Here is a 26392-nt window from a genome sequence, read left to right on the forward strand (position 1 = left end):
AAGCCACCCCAGAGGAAGTGAGCCCGAGAGGAGATGCCGATCCCCACAGCGGTGGGAAAAGGATAGAGTGGTCCCAGCACAGGGCTAGAGAGGAAGAGAAGTACGCAGGTGTGTCTCGGAAGTGGGTCCTGGGGAGTCCAGGTAACTCCAGTACTGCCTAAGTGTGGACCAAAAAAAAAAAACATTGCCATCAAGTCAATTCCAACTCAGAGCGACCCTATAAGACAGAGTAGAACTGCCCTGTATGGTTTCCAAGGAGCAGCTGGTGGATTTGAACTGCCAACCTTTTGGTTAGCAGCTGTAACTCACCAAAGGTCTTAACCACTGCACCACCAAGGCTCCCAAGTGTTGACAAACAGTAGAAATTGTGGGATGAAACAGCAGTAGACAAGAACTCACTCATTAAGAGAAAATCACCGAATATAGAGGAAGCTGTGTGCCAGGCACCATAAACCCAGAATACCAACTTGCAGGATCCTGTTTGATCCCGATAACAACTTGGGGAGGGTTACCCCATCTTACTGATTAGGTAATTTATTAACTGCCCAGGGTCAAATAGAGAGTAAGAAGTCTGGCCCAAGTCCAAATGGGGGTCAGTTTGACTTCAGGGGCTGTGCTCCTTGACTACCGTGCTATTTCACCTCTCTTTGTATCATATTAGGTAGGATACAAACCAGCACACCTACCTGGTTTGCATTTCTGTAGCAAGCACATCCTTGTGCTTAAATACGTAGGAAAAAATTCAGGCACGATGTACACTCAAATGTTAACAACAGCTGTTTCAGTGCAATGGGATCACAGGTGGTTGTCTTAACACCTAAAGTATTATCTGACTTTTATAACCAGAAAGAGAAAGCAATTTAAAAATTGAAACGCATCGGAATTTTTTCTCCTCAGGACAATTCTGTTATTTCAACATGATTCAGAAAATCTGTGCAAATAACAGAAATGCGGGAGTCAGGAGGGTTTACTTAGGGTTTCATTTTATAAATGGAGTTTTTAAATATTACTATAAGGATTCTACAGGCTATTCAGCGGGCACTGGTGGTTCAGTGGTAGAATTCTCACCTTCCAGGTGAGACACCTGGGTTTGATTCCCAGCCAAAGTACCTCACACACAGCCACCACCCGTCTGCCAAGTGGAGGCTTGCATGTTGCTACCATGATGAACAGGTTTCAGCAGAGCTTCCAGATTAAGGTGGGCAAGAAAGAAAGGCCTGGTGCTCTATCTCCGAAAACCAGTCACTAAAAGCCCTACGGATCACAACGGTTCCATTTGCAGCTGATCACGGAGATGGGGCCGTACTGGACAATCTTTAGATCTGTTGTGCATGTGGTTGCCCCGAGTTGGGGGCTGATTCACGCAACATGGGCTATCAGGAAGCAGCTGAAAACATTTGACTGAACCTAGTTTAGAGAGAGGTTGGACTTGAGGTTCATGCTTGCAGGGGAGGGCGAGGCACACTCAGGCAGCGAGGCTACAGGTTACTGGCAGGGCTCTTCACTCACTGCGTGCTCCCCATCTCAAAACTTTCAGAAGGAACCCTGGTGAGACTCACTAGCATAGGATCCACTAGTGCAGGCAGAAAGGGGCTCTGGTAAGCACTTGACTACTAACTGAAAGCCTGGCAGTTTGAACCCAAGCAGAGGTGCCTCGGAAGAAAGGCCTGGCCACCTGCTTCTGAAAAGTCACAGCCTTGTAAACCCGATGGAGCTTAGTTCTACTCTGACACACATGGGGCCACCATGAGCTGGGATAAACTCAATAGCAACTGGTAACTCGGTGCGGGTAGAAATAGGCATTTCCACCTCAAATATTTTGGCTTGGAGAAAAGACGAAGGACCCCCGAGATGCAAAGAGATGCTCACTAGAGGGCTATGCAAATAGATGAGATGACACAGGAAGGAGTTAAAAAGAAGGACAGAACTAGGGGAACTCCCGATTTAGAGACTGGAAAGATGATAACAGGAAATGAAGGCGAGAGAAATGGGCAGAGGTGTGTATCTGTGGGTGGCGGGGGGGACGCGGGGAGCGTGTGCGCCAAAAGAACATTCTAACAGAAACGCCTATCGACTCTTACAATGGAGGAAAGCTTAGAAATGTAAAACCCTACTAGTTTACAAAGAAAATTTCCATAAAATACATAAGTGTTTACCTTGATCGTGAGAGAATATGAAAAAGCTGGTTTGCATTCAGTAATATCAGGAACATAATAATCTCTCATATTATTGGGACAAGATCACACAGCTATTTAGATGAGATGTATACGCTGATGAGGATTTTTTCAAATTAACTGCTTACAATAGTTGAGAGTAAAAATGGATACATACTTGTAATTTGTATGCCGAAAACGTGTTTCCAGGAGTTGTTAGGCTAACTAAAAGGCAATCACGGTGCTGAAATACTTGAATTAAACATTGGTAAAATAATAATTAAAAGCCTAACATGCTTTTCTTCCTATTTGAATAGTTTTTATGAAGTTTTACCTATGTGGCAACATTGAACTTTGCCTGAGCCCCGTGCTCCCGGAACATAGACAATAAGAAATCTCTCCACCCGTATTTGTTCTGGGAAACTTACCCAGAAGTACAAGGACTACTCTACCCTAGCATATTCACAAGTAACTGCCATTTCTGGCCTTCTTCAATGACTTCCCTGTTTGATGAAACCCCAACTTTCCTCCCCCTTCTTTGAGACATTCCTCATTAATGAACACTATTTTCCAAATAACCAATTGCCATCCAGCAGACTCTATCTCACGGCGACCCCGTGTGTGTCAGAGCAGACCTGTGCTCCACAGGGTTTTTCAATGGCTGATTTTTCAGAAGTAGATCACCAGGCCTTTCTTCCAAGGTGCCTCTGGGTGGATTTGAACCTCCAACCTTTAGGTTAGCAGCTGAGGGCATTAACCATTTGTACCACCTATGGACTTTCCCTATTGGAATAGCCTGAAAAAAATCATCTCCTTAATTGTCCAGGACATTTGGTCTTTTCCAGAAAATTGTGAGAAGGAGAAAATGAGATCATATCATAAATACTTCTTTTTTGGTGCTGTTTTTCAGAAGATCTATGAATGCAAAACATCAGCTAAACAAAATTTCATGAAGGATATTAAATGTCAACCGATGAAATCAGTGGGTCAACAACTCTAAGAAGGAACACAAGTATCTATGTAAAATATCACCCTGCACATAGATAAATGAGTACAACTGAAAAGTATTCCAAATTTTTTTTTTTTGAATACAAGGAAAAAAATCTTAATCAAGGAAGTCTGACTTCCCAACAGGAAACATTCCTAACTGAGTATAGCCCACAGGTAGCAATGGAGCATTTCAAAAGAGCCGGAATATTTGACAAAGTCCAGCCATGTAGGAAGAGGGGAAATCACACCACTGGCAAAGGAGCAAGCTTCTAACCCTAAAAATGACTTAAAGATGCAGACTTCAGGCCAACATGGGGCTCTGGGACCACTCAGGCCCACATTTCAACAACTTCTTGTTGTCAGTTGCTATCAAGTCAATTCCGACTCACAAATACACCATATGCTGTAGAAGAGAACTGCTCCATGGGGTTTTCAAGGCTGTGACCTTTCAGAAGCAGCTCACTAGGCCTTTCTTCCCAGGAGCCTCTGGGTGGGTTCAAACAGCCAACCTTTTGGCTAGGAGACCAGCGTTAACTGTTTGCATCACCCAGGGACCCACCAGATCTCAAATTCCAGGAATAATTCAGTGTGGCAACTCCAACTGATATTTCAAGACTCATGATTTTATACTAATTGATTTTGCTCACACTTTCTTTCTGTACTTTTGTGAGACTTCTCAGAGAAGTAAATGCACAAATCTGAGGAGAAAAATACTCTAATCACACGTCTTCATTTTAAGCCCTGAATAAATGAATTTGCACTGCAACCCTACGGCAGAAAACTTTGCAATAGTAGCAGCAACACATGATAATAAACCTACACTAATTTGGACTAATAATTAGTAAGATATTTTTCCTGAGCACTGTACTAAGGGATTTATATGCTTTTTGTCATTAAGTCTCAGAAAATCTGGTACAGTAGTCAGAATAGGTCCCATTTGGCAGATGCAGAAGGTGAGACTGGGAGAGGCAGCACAGCACGCCGAAGACGACTGAATTGTCTTTGTCAGTCGCTGTCGACGCTGACTCATGACAACCTTAAGTATAACAAAACAAAACATTGCCAAGTCCCGTGCTATCTGCACAGCTGTTGATATGTTTGAGTCCACTGTTGTAGCTATTGTCTCCATCCATCTGACTGAGGATGGGAAAGTCAATAGGGACTCCACCACTCATCTGTCAGTTGGTTGTACTCTGGTGGCTTCCATGTTGCTACGATGCTGGAAGCTATGCCACTAATATTTCAAACACCAGCGAGGTCACCCATGGGGGAGAGGTTTCAGCGGAGCTTCCAGACTAAGACAGACTAGGAAGAAAGTTCTGATGATCTGCTTCTGAACATTAGCCAGTGAAAACCCCATGGCTCACAATGGAATATAGTCTAATATAGCACTAGAAGATGAGTCCCCTAGGTTTGGAAGGGACTCAAATTAAACAGTGGCTGCAACAATGAATTCAAGCATACCAATGATTGTGAAGATGGCACAAGACTGGGCAGCATGTAGCTCTGTTGTACATGGGTAGGACTGGACTCCACAGCAACTGATAACAACAAATGGTAACCAGTACTTGCCGAGGAAGGCTTCAGCATGCAGCACTGTCATAGTCAAGGGACATTCGAATTGGTATGGAGCCAAGAGAAGGTAGTCAAGTCAAGGTGTTTAAAGCAACCTGTTTAATGAATGCAAAACAATGATTAGTAATTAACACATCATCTTCTGAAAGTCCATGGACAGCTCTAAAGTGCTGGAGCTTGCTTGAGAAGTTTCTTGAGTAGATTAAATATTCTCTCCAAAATCTTGTTTACATTATTAATTGGCTCAGCAGCCCCTGTCTTCAGAGACGTGTAAACCTCAACCTGGTCCTTGAAGTATTAGCACATATTTTTAATTAAAATGGTCTTGAATAAATTGAGTTTTTATTATTCTTAATGGTAAATATTGGAGTCCTGGTGGCGTAGTGGTTAAGAGCTTGGCTGTTAACCAAAAGGTCAGTGTCTTAGTCATCTAGTGCTGCTATAACAGAAATACCACAAGTGGATGGTTTTAACAAAGAGAAGTTTATTCTCTCACAGTCCAGTAGTTTACAAGTCCAAAATCAGGGCATCAGCTCCAGGGGAACGCTTTCTCCGTCAGCTCTGGAGGAAGGTCCATGTCATCAATCTTCCCTTGGTCTGGGAGCTTCTCAGCACAGGAACCTCAGGTCCAAAGGACACATTCTGTTCCCGGCACTGCTTTCTTGGTGGTATAAGGTCCCCATGTGTCTCTGCTCACTTCTCTCTTTTATATCTCAAAAGAGATTGGATTAAGACACTATCTAATCTTGTAAACCTCATTGGTATAACCTCATCATAGTGATAGAGTTTACAACACATAAGGGAATCACATATAACCTCATCGTAGTGATAGTTTACAGCACATAAGGAAATCACATCAGATTTACAAAATGGTACATAATCATACAATACTGGGAATCATGACCCAGCCCAGTTGACAGATATTTTTGGGGGACACAATTCAATCCATGACAGTCGGCATTTTGAATCCACCAGCTGCCCCTTGAAAACCCTATGGGGCAGTTCTACCCTGTCCTATAGGGTCACTATGAGTCGGAATCGATTTGATGGCAATGGGTTTGGTTTGGTTACTGGTAATATTACTACCAGTATTAACTCCAAATATAACAGATGGTTAAAAAACAAGGTACATTAAAAATAAAAAAATACAGGTGCCTTCAACACTGCAATATCTAAATTTCATATAAAGACCTGACTCCAAATTATAAAAAAAGGAAATGAGTCATTTCTATAGGTTTTATGAATGATTTGCTACAGCAAAGAATATAAACCTCTGTCAGAAGTTTACAAGTTCAAAGTACAAACTAAACACCTCCTTTAGGAAAAGCTACAACAAAATTAAACACCATTGGAGAGATTTTGACACTTTACTCTCTTATGATCCAAATTACAGTAACAGAGCTGTGTACATAATGATGCTATTACATGCGGTCATAAAAAGTTTAATTATTACATGCCTGAGCAGATTAAAAACAGAAAAAACCAAGTGCCCTGTAGAACTTCCATATCCGAATGCTTCTAACCTGGCTTGGCCATTCTCTCGCTGTATTCAATTTCCTATGGACACAGAGCAGTGCCTTTTGCTTTTAAAAAGGCGCTTTTGAAATTCTTTTTCTTTTAGACTTTAAAGCTCTTAAAGGCTAGGTACCATTTTCTCGGCATCCACTTCGCAGAGGTGCTCAACTCATTCATTCATTCTTTCCAATGCTTGAACGTTTCCTACGTGCCGGGAACCAGGATATGAGATAGATGCAGGTCACTCACAAACCCACTAACAACGGGAGTGGAAACCAACCAACCAATCAGATGCCACTGAGCCAATTCTGACTCATGGCGACCCACGTGTGTCACAGTTGAACTGAGCTCTGTAGGGTTTACAATGGCTGGTTTTTTGGAAGTAGATCACCAGGCCTTTCCTCTGAGGTGCCTCTGGGTGGATTTGAACCACCGACCTTTCAGTTAGCAGCTAGTGAGTTCACCATTGGCACCTCCAAGGGACTCCATGTGGAAACAAAAGGGGAATTACAAACCAGAGAAGCGACCTCGGGTCATGTTTATGCGCTCAGCTTCCTAACCCTAACCCTAACCCTAATCCTAGCTGTGACCTTAGGCAAGTTACATAAACTCCCCTAACTTACCACTTCGTCATCTGGAAATTGAGGTCAATGAAAGCCCCTACCTCCCAAGGCTGTTGTGAGGATTAAATGATATGATGATGGAAAGCTTTCAATATAATGCCTGGTATACGCTCAATGAAGATTAGCTGCCATAAGGATGACAATAATGATTATATTATTATTACCTTTGCATTATAATAAGTACCATGATGAGCTATAGGAAGGATGCTTTAAGAGCACCACAGAAGAGGAGTAAATCTTCCTGGGATAACTCAGTCTGGACAGATAGAAGTTGGAGAGGAGACAGGGAGAGAACGCTGAGTAATGGGTCTTCAATAGACACGAGAAAAAATAATAATAATAAAACTACCTGCGTGGCATTCAAGAAAAATTTTCAAGAAAAGATGTCGGGTTTGTTTAAACAACTATTCTCACGTCAAGGAAGCAGGCTGCAGCTACTGATCAAACCCGAACCTTGGCCATGCTGATGATGATCATTATCATCATCATCCATAAATTCATTTGCTTCATCACATCTTGGCATATGAATGCTCATTTGTTACAATTATCCCTTCAGTTTGACATGAAGAGAAAGCAGCCATAAAGTAATGTCTATTACCCTGGGAAGCTCCTCCAAATAATTAAAATTCTGAAGAGCTCTTGAGCTGAAAACAGACCAGACTCTCACCAAGAGCACCGTCTATTAAATAAGCAGGCTTATGTTTGTTGTTCTTGTAGCGCTAGTCCTTGAGCTCATAAGTCCCATAGCACCAAAAGTCATTAATTTTTAACCTAATTTTTATAGCTACAAATCCATCTTCTAATATGGGCCACCATTTCTTGAGCATGTGTTGGCCCTTTCTAGATACTAGCCACTGTGCTAAGGCTGTTACATACATGACCTCATCGCTCACGGTCTTTCCAGGGAGATGCTACTACTAGTTTTACAGGTAAGGATATTGAGGCACAGAGAGGTTAAGTCACTTATCCAAGTTTCACTAACTCAAAAGTGTTAGAGTTGTGAGTCGAACTCAATTTGACCCCAATGTCCACAGCCACTATACAGCAGTGTAGGCACCTTGAGAAGATATTTTCTTTCTTTCTTTTATTTTTTAAAGCAACATTCAAGTTCAAAATACAAATTAAGATGGGGCAGGGGTGAAGTAAGTTGAGTTGAGGGGGTGGGTGAATGAAGGAAAAAAGGAAGCAAATTATCCAGCCATTGCAGACAGCTGTTAAAGAAGAATTCAGGCATCCAACTTAATCAGGTTGAGCTTTCATGAAGTTCAGACAGGACTTTTTTTTTTTTTTTAACCAAAGACTGAACTCAAGTTTTAGCCAGGGTCTTAGACAACAAGGATCACTTAACCCCTGTTAGAATCTGGGTCTTCTTTTCCAACACGGAGTTTTGGACCAGCAATCTTCTGTAGCCAACCATGGCATTTACAAGGTGACTGGCTAGTCTTTATCATGAAATAAGATGCAAGGGACTTGCCTTCTTGCAAGTGTTTAGAACCAACCAACTGAATCAATTACAGAGCAATACAAGGGTGTTATGAGAATTAAAAGGAGATAATTAAATAAAATGAGATAAAATGTGTTACAGTACCAGGCATGCAGTGGGCACTCAACACAGGTTTGCTCCATTTTTAATAATAATTATTAAAGAAATTATCATGATTCCTAAAAAAAGTCATTTAACTAGTAAGGCAGCAACGTCCTATACTAGACACCCTTCTCTCTAGATTATGCAATTTAATAGGAATAAATAACTAAAACAAACATCTAGCTACTGTAAATGAGGAATCGTATGAGTGACTGCCTTGTGTTAATTGTAGTACCAGCCACATGCTCAACTGGAGAAAAATTATTTTACTAAAAACTGGTCAGTAGGGAGAAATAGATACCAGGATTAGACTGGCATCAGCGAAAGGAAATTTACAAAGAGAAAATATAAAATTAATTAAAAAATACATTCAAAATCCATTATCAGGTAAACCTGCTTACCCAATGCAGCTCAATTAAATTGTGTTTATAACTGGGTAAACTGAGCCCAATAAGTGGTTCGACTCATGTAATGAACAGGTTTGTTAAACTAGTCAATTAATCCAAAAGATGCCCAATCCATGTGCGTGAACACACTGCCAGTGAGCTCGACCATCGGAATGAGTTGCTATAAAAAGGGCAAAAGACTCAATTAATTTGCGTCTGATCAGATGCCCCTGGATAATGCTGGCTCTCTCCTGGATTTGCACAACACAAAATACACAGAGTTTCATTTAAATATTTATAAGAATAAATATTTAAAAGAGTGTGTCTTTTTTAACTTATCACACAGCTCGCGTAGAGGAGAAAGGTGGTATAACTCCTGGCCACCTCCAGTGAGGGTGGCCCGCAGATCTGCACTGAAGTCAGAGAGCATTTATTTGGCTCCTTCCTCTGTCAGGTACGCCCACCCACTTCCCAAGACCAGAACTGACTTGTTACTTCACTTCCAATGGGGACTTTAGACATAACTGTCAGTTCTGCAAAGTAAAACTTTGGAGAACACTATGTCCTTTTTTAAAGACAACACTAATTATGTAACTAACCTGTTTAGTCTCTTGCCCCAAAGATTTCAGCATTTAACTTGACTTCCTCATAATTCACTATACTTCAGCAATTAAATTAATGGCAGTGACAGCAGCGTGGAATCCTTTAAACCCCTGTGGGCTTGTTCCTTTGATTAGACCAGATCAAGGAAGCGGCAGCTATTTGCAGGAAGATTAAAGGGACTCGTTTTGTTATTATTGCCATCAGAGCTGAAGATTGAAAGGTCCTGTGTGTTGATATCTTACCAATATCCGTCTCTGACAGTTTATATTAAGGTTATTTCCAAAGAAGTCTTTAAAACCGCAAGAACATGTGAATCAGGAGGCATGAAGGTACCCTTACACATTTCAGGCATAGGTACCAGGTGGGTTTATCCTTTCTTGCTTTCTCAACACACCCAACTGCCACTTCTTCGGTGCCAATAGTTATGGCAGGAAAATCTGGGTTCTGAGCTCTGCCAGATATTATGGGGCCTTCAGAGTCATACAACATTCTTGTGGTTTGAGGGCTGGGTGCATTCTATCACATTTTAATCTGCAGTAGAAAAAAAAGTATTTCTTATAAGGTGTTTATTAGTCATTCCCAAATCTAGTTTATCATCAAAACCACATGGACTGTTTTATGTTGATGAAGAAAAAAGAAAAGAAAAGAAAGACAGCTTCCCACACCTCACTGCAAAGCTGTATCCCTTGGAGGTGGAGACCAGAAATCTGTAGCTGCTAAAAAATCCCTAGACGATTCTGAGGATGATCCAGCCCATGGAATCGTTGGCATAGGTCATAATGCAAAGGACGAAGAAAGGAGATGGGAAGTGAAGACATGACAACGCTCAGTTAGCTAAAACAAAGACTGGGTTATAAAAGTCTGGTTGCCAGGGTTAAAATCACATTCTCCATCAGCTAGTTAGGAGGACAGATTACTGAACCTCTCTGAGATTCCATTTTCCCACTTTTAAAATGGGGTTAATGACACCTACTACAGGTGTGTGTATGGGAAGCACTTATATGCTTAGTAAGCTGCCAAAGAGCATGCGTGACTATTATTTTTTGCCAGATTCCAGAACTTCTAGAGAACAAAGCTCTCTGTATAGTAGCAAACAAAATTTCCACAAAACAGAATAGTCTTTTTCCTCTCTCTCAATTATTTTAATATTGTACTTCCTGTGGATTAGGCAGACATAATGAATAAATTAGAATTAAAAGCTACGTTATGTAACTACTTACTCAATTCTCCGGCACTGTCAATTCACTAATAGCTTTCATGAAATTAAAAAAAGTAAAAGAAAACACGTATATGTTTTTTGTAGACTACATCCCAATTTCAGAAGCATTAACACGGACTGGCATGGGGAGAGAGTGGGGCAATCCCGTGCCTTATAGAATCCAGGAAAGTCTGCATTAAAAAGGCTACATGTGGGAAAACCCTTCGACAGTTCCTCAAAAAGTTAAAAACAGAATGACCATCCCATTGCCTTCAAGTTGATTCTGACTCATGACAACTTCATGCAACAAAGTAGAACTACCCCATAGGGTTTCCAAGGCTGTGATCTATACAGAAGCAGATCACTAGGTCTTTCTCCCACAGAGCAGCTGGTGGGTTCAAATCCCCGATTTTTCAGTTAGCAGCTGAGTGCTTAACTGTTGCACCACTTGGGCCCCTAGAATGACCACACTCAATTCTGACTCATAGCTACCCTCTACAACAGGGTTTCCAAGGCTGGAATCTTTACAGGCACAGACTGCCACATCTTTGTCCTGCAAAGTGGCTGGTGGGTTTGAACAGCCAACCTTTCAGTTAGCAGCTGAGTACTTAAACCACTGTGACACCATATTACCTAGCAATTCCGCTCCTAGGCATATACCCCAAAGACTTGAAAGCAGGAATTCAAACAGATACTTGTACACCAATGTTCACTATAACATTATTCACAATAGACAAAAGGTGAAAATAACCCAAATGCCCATCATTAGACAGGAATGGATAACAAAAAATGGACTATCCATGCAATGGAATATTATTTAGCCATAATGAGAAAGGAAGTTCTGATACATGCTCCGACATTAATAAACCTTTAAAACATTATGCTGAGTGAAATAAGTCAGACACAAAAGGACAAATATTATATGATCCCACTTACATGAAACACCTAGAATAGGGAAATGCACAAAGACAAAGGCTCATTAGTGATGACAGAGGCTGGGGGGAGAGGGGACGGGTAGTTATTACACACGGAGTACTGAATTTGTGTTTGGAGTAATGAAAAGTTTTTGGAAATGGATAGTGGCAATGGTTGCACAACGTGGGGAATGTAATTAATGTCACTGAATTGTATACCTAAAGATGGTTAAAATGGAAATTTTTTTGTTATATATTTTTACCACAATTAAAAAAGAAAAAAAAAGGTGACATGTGCCAACGAGACAAGAAGGTCTTTCTTCAAGTTGCAATCAGCAAAATAAGAGTTTTAGAAAATATTCCAGGGTCAAAATCGTTTGGGAAACATGGCTGATTATAGTTCTCTTTAGAGGTTTAAAAGCATATTCACACACTAAACTACACGAAGATCTAAAAGTCCATCACAGATAAACCTATGGAGCCTGGATGGAAACTTCTCACTTATTTTCTACTGTGGGGAGTAACCTTATCAGAACATATTTTGAGGAACAATGAAACAAGGCAGAGTATCTTGCCTTGGCTAATTGTGCAAATCACTGCCCATATATCCTGCCTCATTGGAAGGAGTTCTACGAGGATTTCCATGTCTTTAGATTAACCGCTAGAATCATAGCTTCCTTCCAAGGGAAAAGATACTTTCTCTTTTTTCTTTGTAATGAAACATGAGAAAACAGCGAGGAGAGCCATGGCTTCTTCTGAGAAACTTTGTAAGAAGGGGACACTGTTCAGCATTTAGAAAACAAAACAGAAAAAACCAAACCCATTGCTGTCGAGTTGATTCCGACTCATAGTAACCCTATAGGACAGAGTACAACTGCCCCATAGAGTTTCCAAGGAGCGCCTGGTGGATTTGAACTGCTGACCTTTTGGTTAGCAGCTGAGCTCTTAAGCACTACGCCACCAGGATTTCCTCAGCATTTATAATACAAGATATTTTTTTTTTCAGTTAAAAAAAATCCCAATGATAAGATTAAAAACCTAGGACTGTTTATTCAGACCTACCTTGGTAAAGTAAATATATTCAATAAACACAGACTACAACCCAATTAAAAAATGGGCAAAGGATATGAATAGGCACTTTGCCAAAGAAGATATTCAGTCGGCTAACAGACACACGAAGAAATGCTCACGACCATTAGCCATTAGAGAAATGCAGATCAAAACTACAATAAGATATCATCTCACCCCAACAAGGCTAGCACTAATCCCAAAAACACAAAATAATAAATGCTGGAGAGGTTGTAGAGAGACTGAAACACTTATACTCTGTTGGTGGGAATGTAAAATGGTACAAACACTTTGGAAATCGATTTGGCACTTCCTTAAAAAGCTAGAAATAGAAGTACCATGCGATCCAGCTGTCTTGCTCCTTGGAATATATCCTAGAGAAATAAGAGCCGTCACACAAATAGATATATGCACACCCATGTTCATTGCAGCACTGTTCACAATACCTAAAAGATGGAAACAACCTAGGTGCCCATCAGCGGATGAATGGATAAACAAATTATGGTATATCCACACAATGGAATAGTACGCAACGATAAAGAACAACGATGAAGCCGTGAAACATCTTATAACATGGAGTTAAGCTGGCACTCACTATGCTGTGTGAATTTAGTCAGTCACAGAAGGACAAATATTGTATAAGACCACTATTACAAGAGCTCAAGAAAAGGTTTAAATACAGAAGAAAACATTCTTTGATGGTTACGAGGGTGGGGAGGGAGAGTGAGGGTTATTTACTAACTAGATAGTAGACAAGAATTATCTTAGGTGAAGGCAAGGACAGCACACACTGCAGGGGAAGTCAGCACAACTGGACTAAACCAAAGCTAAGAAGTTTCCTGAATACAATCAAACACTTTGAGAGACAGAGTAGCAGGGTTAGAGGTCTGGGGACCATGCTTTCAGGGGACATCTAGGTCAATTGGCATCACAAAGCTTATTAAGAAAATGTTGTGCATCCTACTTTGGTGAGTGGCGTCTGGGGTCTTAAAGCTCGCAAGCGGCCATCTAAGATGCATTAATTGGTCCCAACTACCGGGGTAAAGGAGAATAAACAACACCAGAGACACAAGGAAAGTATTAGCCCAAGAGACAGAAAGGGCCACATAAACCAGAGACTTCATCAGCCTGAGACCAGAAGAACTAGACGTTGCCTGGCTACCACCAATGACCGCCCTGACAGGGAACACAACAGAGAGTCCCTGATGGAGCAGGAGAAACGTGGGGTGCGGAACTCAAATTCTAGTAAGAAGACCAGACTTAATGGTCTGAGACTGGAGGAACCCCAGAAAGCATGGCGTCTGGATTCTCTACCGGCCCAGAAATAAAACAATTTCCGAGGCCAACTCTTCGGACGGGGACTGGACTGGACTGTAGGACATAAACTGATACTCGTGAGGAGTGTGTCTCTTAGCTCAAGTAGATACAGGAGACTGAACAGGCAGCTTCTGTCCGGAGGTGAGATGAGAAGGCAGAGAGGGTTAGGAGCTGGTTGAATGGAATGGGGAATCAAAGGTAGAAAGGAGGAGTGTGCTGTCACAGTATGGGGAGAACAATTAGGGTCACATAACAATGTATGTATAAATTTTTGTATGGGAGACTAACTAGAAATGTAAACTTCATTTAAACTACAACAATAAAAAAAAATAAAAAGATTAAACCCTTCAAAAAAAAAAAATAAACACTGAATACCAACAGCTTTAATTTTACATTTGGGCCGGGATGATCCATTTCTCCCAAAACATGTATCATCCCATATGTGCTGTGATTTACAATCCCCAAAGCATTAAAGTTTAAATTGTGAATGTATGTTTTAGATTCATTGGAATTCTGATCCTACAGTCACTCTAAAATAGATGCAGGCTGGAATAATATTCCCCACATTTTGAAGCCAGATGGCCTATATCACCTAAATATTTTTTTTTTCCCGTTCAAGAAGGAAATTCATGTTGAAAGCTGTGAATCAATTTAAATAGATATGGATTTAAGGGATCCTTAGTCATCAATCCAGAATTTAGGACTCTATTTAAAGGGAATATATTTTAAGATTAAGATAAAAAATATATACACAAGAAAAAAGAATATATGTAACAACTCTGGCACAGAAAGCTTTTCTTAAGAAAATTTTCTTAATGATAAGGAAAAACCAAAACAAAACGCTCTTACTCTTCGCCCTTCCATTGTGTGACCTAATAAAATTCTTTTTCCTTCACACTGAAAAATGGGATTTTTATTTGAACTAACTCTGGAAGTACCAAAAAAGTCTCATTCTTTTATTAAGTTGTCTGATACTGGGTATGTTCTTCAATAGTGAGCCCTATTCATGGTTTCCCCTTTAATAAAAAGAGTTGCCAAAAAATCCAGTTCTACCATTCCTAACCTTAGACTCAAAGGAAATCAACACCTAGAATACATTATGTAACACTCTTAAACAAACCTTCCTCTTGGGATCTCTCTCCTATTACAGACAGAAGACTCCCCAGCAGCCTGTGGAGACATTACCAGAGATATTACCATACTAAGTGATCCAGCCAAAGGAAATCAAGCAACGAATCAAATGGATGTGTGACTTTGTTCTCTTCATTATACTTAACATCCCCTTTCTTTAAGATGAAGAATGGCAGTTACAGAGTAGCCTTAAAAAGTGGATGTCATAATGGAATTTTCTTTTCAGCACTGTAAGAACAGTTTAGCTGTCCAGGACATCACCACTTGAAATTCTTCCTTATTTGAGTTAAAAAGGTTGGAAGTTTTTTCCTTCCTCAGTTGACCTCCATGTTTGTTCATTAAACATTCCAAGTCACTCTCCAAGCTGAACAGCATTTATTTAGGGCAAAGGTTGTTAGGGCAGCTGCGGGCAGGGTAGAGGGTGGGAGGCCCCAAGTACACAGGGCTCTTCCTAAACTAGAGCACCTCTGCTTTAAATCTGACATGTGGAGCTTCTAAATAAGACTGTTTGATAAAAAAGGATCTGCGCTTAAAAATAAGCAGGCAGGATTGCAAGCCTCATCCTTGCATATGGTGGGGTCCTGGGTAGGAAGGCACATTTTCCTGAGATAGTCCTTGTACTACAGCCCAGAAGACAGACAGGGCTGTTATAGAGAGCTCCCTGACTGCCAGATGAGAACTACCAGCATCTCTGCACCAAGAGCCCACCTCGAAACGCTGTTCCTGCCAACGTACTGATCCAAACACAGGTTACAGTGTCCACAGTTTGCCTAGCTCACAAAGGGAATGCTCAGTGGAACTTCCTGAATGAATGAAACGTCTTTCTTAGCCCATGATAAAGACTGATAACGCAGCAGTTTTACCAACAAATGACCTACGTAAGAGCAAGTGGGCCCCCTGCAGCCATCCATGGTTTTACATATACATTTTGACTCGTCTTTAACAAAATTTCTTTATTTAACAAATACTGATTGAGTGCCTAGGATGTGCGGGGGCACATGGTGAACAAAAACAGACACAGCCCCTGTCTGCCTGGAACGCACAGTCTAATGCAAGGACAGTCATTAATCAAATAATAAAGAGAGCTACCACCTGTTGGGGAGTCCCTGGGGGGCACAAACGGTTAAGCACTCGAACACTAGCAGAAAGGTTGGTGGTTCGAACCCACCCAGAGGTGCCTCAGAAGATAGGCCCAGCAATCTGCTTCTGAAAAGTCACACTCTTGAAAACTCTATGGAGCAGTTCTACTCTGCACGCATGGGGTTGCCATGAGTCGGCAACTAATCGCCACCGAAAAAAAAAACTCATTGCCATTGAGTCGATTCCAACTAATAGTGACCCTACAGGACAAAAGTGTTGGAAGTTTTTTCCTTCCTCAATTGACCTCCATGTTTGTTCATTAAACATTCCAAGTCACTCTCCAAGCTGAACAGCATTTATTTAGGGCAAAGGTTTCCAAGGAGCAGCTGATGGATTTGAACTGCCAACCTTTTGGATAGCAGTCGAGCTTTTAACCACTATACCACCAAGGCTCCAACCCTTGTATGGATCAGGCACTGTTTTAATATTAACTCATTTAATCCTCACCATGCCTCTAAGAACCAGGTACTAGGTTCGTGCCCATTTTCCAGAAAAAGTATTGAGTGGTTACAGGGCTGCTAAGTGGAAGAGCCTGGCTTGACCCCAGCTGAATGGCTTGGGAGTCCAGGTTCCCCCGCAGCAGACAAGCCTTCAGAGGAGAGGTCATATCAACCAGTTGCCCTGAGTTGATCCCAGCTCATGGTGACCCCATGTGTGCCAGAATAGAACTGTGTACCATAGGGTCTCCAATGGTTGAGTTTTCAAAAGTAGATCAACAGGCTTTTCTTCTGAAGTGCCTCCAGGTGGACCTGAAACTCCAACCTTTTGGTTCGAGAAGCCTAGCACGTTAATCACCTGCACCAGTAAAAGCCTACGATCGAGGGGTTTGATCTCGGCAGGGAGGACACCCCTGAGGAAATGACGTTTGTGCTAAGAGCTGAAGCTACAGTAGTGGAAAGAGAAGAACATCTAGTCTCAGGTAAAAGCCCCTGCAAAGGATTGGTGAGGAGAAGGGCTTGGGAGCCCATTAGGATGGAATGCACAGAGGGCAGGTATGGCAGGAGATAAGGGCAGGGAGAAGAGCTGGAGTCATGCTGGGTAAAACCTTGTATGCCATTCAAAGGAGTTTGTCTGTATCCTAAGAGTAATGGGAAGCCAGAGTCCCTGCGTAGTGCTAACCAAAGGGCTGGAGGTTTAAGCTGACTCAGAGGTGCCTTGGGAGAAAGGTCTCGTGATCTATTTCTGAAAAAACAGTCACTAAAAACCCTATGGAGCACAGTTCTTCTGTGACACATATGGGGTTGCCATGGTCAGAATCATCTCGACAGCAACTGTTTTTTGTTTTTTTAGTTTTTTAATTGTTGTAAAAATATAAAGAACATAACATTTGCCCATTCAACATTTTTCACATGTACAAGTCAATAAAGCCAATTACGCCAATCATGTTGTGCAGGCAAGTGATGTTTTTTAAAATGAGAAGCCACTGAAGGGTTCCAGCAGAGAGGTCACTTGCCAATACCTGTGTTTTGAAAAGGCCTCTCTGGCTGCATCTACATACAAGCAGCAAGAGCCTTCTGACCACCCCATGGTCGACACTGCACAGTCCTCCCAGGAGACCAACAAAGGCAATGAAACCAAAGTCCATGCTGCCTGCTGAACACTCACATGGTCCAGGCAGGAACTCCAACTGAACCAGTTCCTTCCAGGTCAAATCCCTGCTGAGGATTTGCATCTCCACTCCATATATACTGAATCAGAATCTACACTTTAACAAGATCCCCAGGTGATTCTTATGTATAACACATTTTGAGAACTACTGCTCAACTAGTGATTCTCAGAATTGGTCTCTAAACCAGTAGCATTAGCATCGCCTGGAAACTTGCTAGAAGTTCAGATTCTCTGCAGGGGTTCCAACCAGAACAAACCAGTTCAGAGCCCTGCTTCCAGGTGAAACTCCACAACATGACACGGGTTGAACACCAGAGCTCTGCTTCACTTAGGTAGTAACTGCTCCAGCTAATTTCTACCCGTTTCATCCTGCAGGCAATACATGAATCCCTTAGGCTTTAGCATGGAAGGGGAATTTGGAGAACGTGAAAGATTAAAAATGACATTATTCTCATCAAAACGTTTTCTTGATTTGTAGGTGGCAGAAGGAGACAGATATCATATCACTTCATTGAATACCATGGGACATTTGTTCACACGTAAAACTATTTGGCTGTTATTTTATGTAAATGTTAGGAAGAAAAGATTTGTTTTTTTCTTATCTCTTGGGGATCAGGTTTGGTTTTAAAAGAATTCTGCGAATAGACATAAAATTATATGTCAATACATATTTTCCTGAAGACAAGATAATTTTTCTTCTTTCAGTTTATAGGGATTTAATCACATTCGAAGACAACCACTAAGCAGTAACCAAGGGCAGGAGGACTCTGTGGGATGAGGTCTTTCAGTCAGAACTACTGGCCCTAAAACTATAATTCCATTGCTAGTGACTAAATACTTTATTCCACCATCCCTCCCCTGCTTCTCCCACTCCTCCTTTTCTAAACAGAGGAAGAAAAGCTTTAGGAAATCCATCATTTATTAGGGGGAGGGGAAAGAATAAAATTCTGAATTCAACAAATCCCGAAAATACTATGGCTTGGGTCAGCCCCCCTTAGCCCTCAAAGTGACATCTTTGCTTTTGAACACTTTAAAGAGGTCTTTTGCAGCAAATCCGCCCAGTGCAATACATCATTTGATTTCTTGACTGTTCCTTCCACAGGTATTGACTGTGGATCCAAGTGTTGGGTATTTTCAATCATCTCATATGCTTTCGAAAACTGGACGATGAATAAGGAAGACTGAAGAAGAATTGATGCCTTTGAATTATGATGTTGGCAAAGAATACTGAATATACCATGGAGAGGAAGACCCTCAATGGGATGGATTGACACAGTGGCTGCAACAATGGGCTTAAACATAGCAAGGATGGTGGGGCTGATGCAGGACCGGGCAGTGTTTCGTTCTGTTGTACACAGGGTCGCTATGAGTCACAACCGACTCTAAGGCACCTGACAACAGCAATAACAATCTTGCCAAGCCATCAAGGCAGGGGAGCTTGCAGCACGGCCAGAGGAGTCTCCAGGGACATAACCTTTAAGTCTTCGCAGCCTGGACTCCAGTTAAGGCTGCGGCTTTGGGCAATTTAGTTAGCTCTGCTGGGCTTCAGGGTCCACACATGTAAAATGGAGAAAGTAAAAGTATCTACCTTACACTCTTAAATAATTAGCACAGAGCCTGCCAGGATAAAGGGTAATGGTAGCCACTGTTTGCTATTATCCACAAATAAGAATAACTTTACCTAAGAAAGTAACATTCATTTTGGGTTAGTTAATGAACTTTCTAGCAAGACTCTTGGAAACCCTGGTGGCAGAGCTATGTCTGCTAACCAAAAGGTTACCAGTTCAAATATACCAGTTGCTCCTTGGAAACTCTATGGGACAGTTCTACTCTGTCCTCTGGAGTCACTACGAGTCGGAATTGACTGGATGGCACCGGGTTTTACGGGGTTTTTTTTAGCAGGATTCTTTGTTGCAAAGAGAGAAATCAGAAGCTTCTTTTATGCCCTTTATCTGCAGAGTCTGGGAGTGTTACCACAACATCCTAATTTCCTCTTAAATCCTTTGTAAGAGTACACATAAACAGAAGTAAAACCGCTTAAAAACAAAACCATGGCATACCGTAGCCACTAAAAGATTCTTCTCAAAAAGGCACGATCCAAGGAACAGAAATAAGATCTTTCCAAGTTCCCCTGCATTCCTGAGATAAATAAAAAGCCTTTGGGCTGAGTCAAGCCGATTGAATCTTCCATTATAATATGGGCAGTGTCTTATATCAAATAAAAGGATTAATTTGATCGTAACGATTGTGTTTTTAATAATTTATTAGGCTAATTGTATCCCAAGATGGCATCACAAGTCTACATGTTTCAAACCAATTCATAGTTAGCCCCATTTTTTTCTTCAAACTATATGCTCACTCTTTTCCTTCTGCAAAGTTTTGTACAATGCTCTGTTTTAAAAGTAGTGCTAGTTTTTGCTGCCTTTCAATTCTATACGCTTTGTTTTCTCATAGAGAACATAAAAATATTCCTAATCCTTCAAGAACTGACAGGATAGGAAAATGCCATATGTGTCCAAAATCCCCGATCCCAAAGACATCAAAGCAAGCTGGAATTGTTGGGGAGGGGGGATTTAAATAGCAGTAATTATCATATCTCGAATTGCAAGAAAAACAATTGCTTCAAATACCATTATTCATTTAAGTTTTTTGACAACTCGACATTTATCTCCTTTAGTGTTATAGAAATGCTTATTATATTCATTTTACAAAGACTGAGTACTTTTAATACTAATGAGATGAATGTCCCAGAGTCAATCATTTTCTAAAAAAAAAGTTTTAGAAAGCAAAAGCTATTATGTTGATTGCAGATCCAAGTGTGTTACAGTCAATGACGCAAACGAAACTTTAACAAATAGATGTGTTCACTTTAAAGTATACTGCTCTGCTCCCAAGGTGTTGGTCTTAAGATAGGTACCAACCCTGAAAAATGCATCCCATGGAAGCAGTTGGCTTTCTTCAATAAAATTCACTTCCAATCAAACCATAATTAAAGCACTTAATTTGTAGGAGCACCCTTTGGAGATGAACTAAAGGGCTGAGGGAAGCTGGAGGCAAGGGGATCAATTAGGAATCTATTAAAATATTCCTGGAAAGACAGTGTGACAGCCTGGGCTTGAGGTATGGCAGTGGGGATAGACAAGAGGGATGTGAGAGACATTACCCAAAAACAAAAAAAAAATCCATTGCCGTCAAGTTGATTCCGACTCATAGTGACCCTGCAGGACAGAGTATAACTGCCCCAAACTGTTTCCAAGGAGCGGCTGGTGGATTCCAACGGCTGACCTTTTGGTTAACAGCTGAGCTCTTAATCGCTGCACCACCAGGGCTCCACGAGAGACATTAGCAAGGGAGAAAGGAGCCAATTTGAAGAGACCACAGGGGAGAGGGGAGAAAAATATTTTAAGGCTTAATGACTGTGAGAGCAGAAAGGCCACTGAACACAGAAAAAAACGAGAGAGGTAGTGGTTTGCTGGAAAGAATTCTCTTTTGGAAAGACTGAGTTTGAGGCAGCCGCACAAGAAGCTCTAACTTCACAGAGAACACAGATAACAACACTGGGAGACACGAGAGGGAGACGTTATCCTGGGAGGCACTTACAGAGACTTACACTCAGAACTGGAAAGAAGACATCTCCATAAATCCCGACGTATTTTTCTCCCTAACACCAGCAGTAACACAGTCAGGACCGGGACCGAGCCTGTCCAGCCAGCGATCAACAGAGACCAAGCAGACAAGGCAGGCAGAGGGCAGACAGCGTCAACCCTGACTGTTCAACACCAAAAGCTAGATTTTCTTCTGGTAGGGCAAGCCTAAACAATTTCCACCGCTAAGCTTATTTTTTCATCCAGGGAAAAACGAACATGTGTCCACATTACATTAATTTGAAAAATTCAGAACTAATGAAAAAATAAGCCCGGCAATCTGCAATCAACTGAACATAGCCACAGAGAACAGATGAAGCAAGCCCCAAAGGGCTTCTATCACACTCATACATAATAAAAACACCAGTCATGTTTGTAGACCGATTTTATAGGGCTAAATTAATGAGCAGTTATTGGGTCCTGGAAATTCCATGATATTCAGTTTTACGTTCCAGTTTTTGTATTTATTAATGATTAGGCAAGAAAATCATTACCTGCATCTTAGAAACAGCAGAAGAAAGGCCAGGAGGCCCCATCTCCTGTGTGCATCACTCTTAAGAAAACACCGTGGTAATTTTTCAATAGCAAACTCAACAGCTACAAGGACCCAGGCTGACTAATCTGCCATTTCCCACCTCTAGAACTTTGCTCATGTCAGAAATGGGCACTACTGGAACTTCACTGATATGAACCCATCACTTGGGAAAAAATGAAAAATAACGATATCAATAAAAACAGCAGCTGCAACTGGTTAGTTGCGTACTACAGAAAAACCTGCAAAAGCAGGAACCCGTGTAAGGCAGAAACCTGGCACAGAAGGAAACCCACTGGGTATTTATGAGGTAGGATTCTTCATAGAGAACAACAGAAAAGTGGTAAGCACCCTGTCAAAAGCAGAAAACTTGGGGAACCCATAAAAACAAGGCAGTCCTGTCAAGTTCTGGCTCACAGGTTTCACTGTATATACCAAGGACTGTACAAGATAGCTCTCCCCTGCCCTATAGGGTCGCTATGAGCCGGAATCAACTCCACAGCAATGGGTTGGTTGGTTTGTGTTTTGGTATGAGACACTATGCATACATTACCTTTTTAATATTCACAACATCTCTATACATTAGGCATCGTATAGATGCCGAAACAGGTCAGGGATGTCACACAGCCATTAGACAACAGGGTCAGAATTTAAACCCAAGTCTGTCTGACTTCAGAGCCTACACTTTAGTCACTACATTGACAAGAGAGAAGAGGAGAGAAAGAAAAAAAGAAAGAGAGCGAGAGAAAGGAAAACAGATTTAAAAAGTGATTACCAAAGTGGTTCTTTTTTTCTTGGCGAAAATAGCAACGGGAAAATGATACAGGTCTGAAAAGCATTCTTTTCCTACTTGATCATTTATTTATTCCAGATAAGCAACAAATAAACATTAAACTCAATGTAAATAGAAAATGGGTTTACAACAACGGTTAGCACTTTAAAATCAAAGCCCCGTCCTCACCGGAAACTCTCACTGGCAAGAGAGCCAAGGCCGGCTGGAGTCAAAGCAGTGGCTCTGTACTCAACACTGCAGCCGGTGAGAAAGCAACAGGAGAGGCTGCACCCAGGAGGCCAGGTGGGTTGTGAAAAATCACAAGGTGAATCACCAGCACCTAATTACTTACCAACTTCATGGTCTTGGCCCAATCAGTTAACCTGCCCCAATCTCAAAGTCCTTTCGTGTAGAATGGGATAGTAGAGGCACCAACTTCTCAGCTTTGCAGTCAAGACTATATGAGAAAACACACTGAGCACAAAGACTGGCACATCGTCATTGTTGTTAGGTGCCATCTCGTCAGTTCCAACTCATAGCTACCCCATGTACAACAGAACCAAACACTGCCTGGTCCTGAGCCATCCTCACAGTCATTGTTATGCTTGAGCCCATTGCTGCAGCCACTGTGTCAATCCATCTCCTAAAGGGTCTTCCCTTTTTTTCACTGACCCTCTACTTTACCAAGCATGATACCCTTCTCCAGGGATTGGTCCCTCCTGATAACATGTCCAAAGTACATGAGACAAAGTCTTGCCACCCTTGCTTCTAAGGAGCATTCCGGCTATACCTCTTCCAAGACAGATTTGTCAGTTTCTCTGACAGTCCATGGTATAGTCAACATTCTTTGCCAACACCATCATTCAAAGGCATCAGTGCTTCTTAGGTCTTTCTTAGTCTTTGTCCAACTTTTGCATTTATATGAGGTGACTGAAAATACAATTAACTAGACTGTAACAGGTTTTGTTTTGTTTTGTTTTGTTTGGGGGGGGTCAGGCGCACCTTAGTCTTCAAAGTGACATCTTTGCTATTTAACACTTTAAAGAGGCAGATAGAATTCACTAAATGGTAGCTGTCATGATCTTTGTTTTCAGCATTAAATACACCCTCAAGGAGTTAACAGAGTCAGGGAGCATGGTGGAAAAGGGGAGAGGTTTTTTCTCCCCCTAGGTGCCACTGTGTGGGTTTGAACCACCAACCTTTCGGTTAGCACTTACAGGTCCCTAATACCAGGTGCAGGGAAGTGGGATGAATGAGTGACTTGACCGAAGAGTTGATCAGGAAACGTCTTTCCCCGAGGTCAGCCAGTTCGTGGGAGGGATCTTTAAGGAGGGTCTGTTTGCCCTCCAGTGCTCCAAGGTGGGCTAGTTGCTGGGAAGGAGAGATGCCTGACTCAAGTTTGGTCAACGCAGGAGGTCTTTAGTCGGTGGGAAGGGGCCCTGGTGGTGCAGTGGTTAAGTGCTCAGCTACTAAGCTGCTCTCTGGTAGAAAGATGTGGCAGTCTGCTTCCATAAAAATTGACAGCCTTGGGAACCTTATGGGGCAGTTCTACTTTGACCAACAGTCACTATGAGCCAGAATTGACTCAAAAGCAATATATATATATTTTTTTTTTTTTGGTCAGTGGTAGGAACAATTTAGCTAATTACTTATGAAGTAAAGAATAGGAATTTGGAGGATTTGTGTCTGGCCCCGTCAGAGGCAAATAAGAAGCATCCCCTAGTCGTATAAGTAAATTACACGGGGAAGGTAGATCTTTGCAGTAAGCCTGAACACAAACAGTGGGAGAATTTCTTTAACCTTTATCTTCTGGGAGCACGGGGCTCAGGTAAAGTTTAAAATTATCACAAACAAAACTATATTTATATAGTGCAGTATTTTTAAGGGCAGAATTTATTATGATATCATATTCAAAACAATCACCATTTTTTCCCTATAAAAATAAGCAACGAGGAAGGTGATAAAAGAAAGTGTGTTATTAACCCATTTTTGTTCTCTGCTGTGGAGTGGATTCAGACTCATAGAGACCCTATAGGACATAGCAGAAGTGCCCCATAGGCTGTCCTAGGCTGTAACCTTTACAGGAGCAGATTGCCGGGTCTTTCTCCCGTGGAGCCTCTGGCGCGCTTGATCTGCAAACCTTCCGGTTAACAGCAGAGGGCTTCATTATTGCGCGACCAGGGCTCCTTAACCCATGGGGGTGGGGCAATTTAAATTGCTTGAGGATTTTAGAACGTATTTCCTATTTTTTCATTCATCTTTGAATGCAATTTCACTGGTCAGAATGTTTTTACACGTAAGTACAAATACAACAAAAGCCAGAAATATGGCTGGTGCACAAAATGAAGGCTACCGAGAGAACTAGAAATTATCTTATTGCTTTCCTTACACTAACTACTCCTTCTCTTTGAAGAGAGATGCAGAGATGAAATTGGAGTGTTTACAATTATCTTTGGATTTTCTAGACAGACTTGGGTCTTCCATTAAATCTTCTTTGATATCATTATTATTAGCTAATGCATACTGAATTCATAGTATCTTGCAACTAACCACATTGTGTAGTAATTACTATAAACCTCTGCACAGCCTGATTAGGGCAGAACTAGTAAAATACTTCATATAATTTTTTGCATTCTAGAGTGGCTGAAAAGAATCATACATTATTATCTCCCGGGGTGATAAATTTCATGCTAAAAGGTTTACTGAAGACGTCCATCTATCTCACAACCAGTATAGGTATATAGATATGAACATACATAGAACGTAAACTTGTGTGTGTCAGAAGTCAATTAGAAGCCACACTGTTTTTATTTTGGTGGACAGGAAGTTCAGAGTTTGTTTTAATAATCAATTCAGAACCAACCATTATTTCACCCAAACTTCCCTGATAAGAATATGGAACTCTTCCATCTTTTGTGTGCTCTAAGTGAAAGGTGAATTGTCTTGGTCTGGTTTGAGTTCTCCTTGCTCACTTCAGAAATAAAATGTACATGGCACAAACGCATGTAAATTCTCAGTGGGGTAAGAGACAGGAAATTTGTTCTCACTATACAAGTAATAATAGCAGCAACAATAGTAATAACAAATAACAGTAATAATAACAATGGGAGCAACCATAAAAATTACTACAAGGACCTACTGACTGCTTATGATGTGTTGGACACAGGGTGAGCCCCTTATTTGACTACCAACTTTAACCCTCTCAACAAGCATTAGTTTTATGATCTTCATTTACAAATGAAGAAATGAGACAGAGAGAGACAAGAGAGGAGAATGAGACTAGATCCCAGGCTGTCTGCCTGTAGAGGCAGGGCCTTCCACAACACTTAGGTTAAACGTCCTGGGTCCTGTCCTGGTCAATCTGTCAGAGAATAGTCTCAGCCAACAAACTCAAAGGTAAGGGAGTCAAGCAAATTAGAATAAAATTTATTCATTGAAAACATATAGGCTTTGATAAAACTCTATTACCTCCAAACCATTAACTCATATTATCATCTCCCTTATTAGTGACTCTTGTAACAGAAAGATTGTACTCTGTGCGGAGAATCAGGAATGGCAGAAACGCTGGAAGGATGGTGGTGGCGGCGATGGTGAACAGCAGCAGCAACAATGAGAGTGTCACCCAAACCACCACCATC

This window comes from Trichechus manatus, unplaced genomic scaffold (assembly GCF_000243295.1).
Source record: "Trichechus manatus latirostris isolate Lorelei unplaced genomic scaffold, TriManLat1.0 scaffold00001, whole genome shotgun sequence".
Lineage (NCBI taxonomy): Eukaryota > Metazoa > Chordata > Mammalia > Sirenia > Trichechidae > Trichechus > Trichechus manatus.